Source organism: Danio rerio, chromosome 4 (genome assembly GCF_049306965.1).
Source record: "Danio rerio strain Tuebingen ecotype United States chromosome 4, GRCz12tu, whole genome shotgun sequence".
Taxonomy (NCBI): domain Eukaryota; kingdom Metazoa; phylum Chordata; class Actinopteri; order Cypriniformes; family Danionidae; genus Danio; species Danio rerio.
Window position 1 is genome coordinate 69,317,952 of NC_133179.1, and position 1,341 is coordinate 69,319,292.

At 40.3% G+C, this 1,341-nt stretch overlaps 1 protein-coding gene across 1 annotated transcript in view; it reads right to left on the reverse strand.

Moving 5' to 3' along the window:
* Window positions 1-1,341, reverse strand: part of si:ch73-170d6.3 — a 108,783-nt gene that overhangs the window by 73,286 nt on the left and 34,156 nt on the right. The gene's annotated exons all lie outside the window — the stretch shown is intronic.

Consider the following 1,341-nt stretch of genomic DNA (forward strand, 5'->3'; position numbering starts at 1 on the left):
GCACTTTATATCGGACATCATTCATCCAGTGGAGATAGCTGACTTTTAAAGAAAACAGACCTTAAACGTGCCAATTTTCTAATGACATACAGTTCACTAGAAGCGATTGACCCAGGTAACTGACATATTTTTTCCGAACCTGTCAGTCAAACGCAGATTCGCCAGATTTCGAAACGCTTCTGAAGTAACAGATGCTTTAAATCGCTTTAGTAAAAGATCCAAGAAAGATCGGCACGATTTTCTACTTCCTGTTTATTCTGACCTTTGCTTTGTTTCTCAACTATGAATGTTTGCTGCCTGCCCTGACCCCTCCCTGGTGTTATACTTTTATTTTGGATTGCCCTTTGACATCGATGTTTTGTCTTTTTCCATTTGCAGTCGTTTAATAAAGACTGCAAATGGATCTCCTGACCACTGAGTCCTTATTAAAAACAATTAGCAAGTTAATAACTAGAACGCTGTTGCATTACTTCTAGATCTATTTCAATCAAATTGATTGATTTACCAATCTATACTGCTATGGTGAAGCATACACATACATTTTATGTAAAATTTAGATTTAGGTTATGAGTCATTAGCGGAAGTAGCCACCAGACTCACTAGATGAGCACTTCACCAGCAATTCACCCAGACTACACGTCCCATCATGCTTTACGTCACACAGCTGAAACAGTTTACAGTTTCTGGATTATGATTGTTTTCTGCCTGCCATGACCTCTGCCTGTTTATTATTGGCTGACTCTCTTTGGATTACTCTTTATGTACTGTTTGCTCCTGTTTTGACCCCTCCCTGCGGACTATACTCAACAAATACACCTGCATGTGGAACTCCATCTCCATGGCGACATCAATACCGTTAGGCTGTTTACCCGCCAAATTGTTTTTCTTGTTTGCAAATATTCATTCTCAGGACCGGCTTTATTAACCTGGGGTCGCCACAGCCGAATGTACTGCCAACTTATCCAGCATATGTTTTACCCAGCGGATGCCCTTCCAGCTGCAACCCAACACTGAGAAACATCCATACACACACATTCACACACACTACGTTCAATTCAGCTTACCCAATTCACCTATAGCACATGTCTTTGAGTAAACCCACGGGAACACAGGGAAAACATGTAAACTCCACACAGAAAAGCCAACTGACTTAGCCGAGGCTCAAACCAGCGATCGTCTTACTGTGAGGCGATTGTGCTACCAAAATGCGCCACCATGACACCCCACATGGATATTATACATGGATATTATTATTATGCATGGATAATCTACAATTCAGAACTTTACTAAAGGAAAAATCACTGACAAATGAGAAATAATAGGAAAATAAACAAGTATATA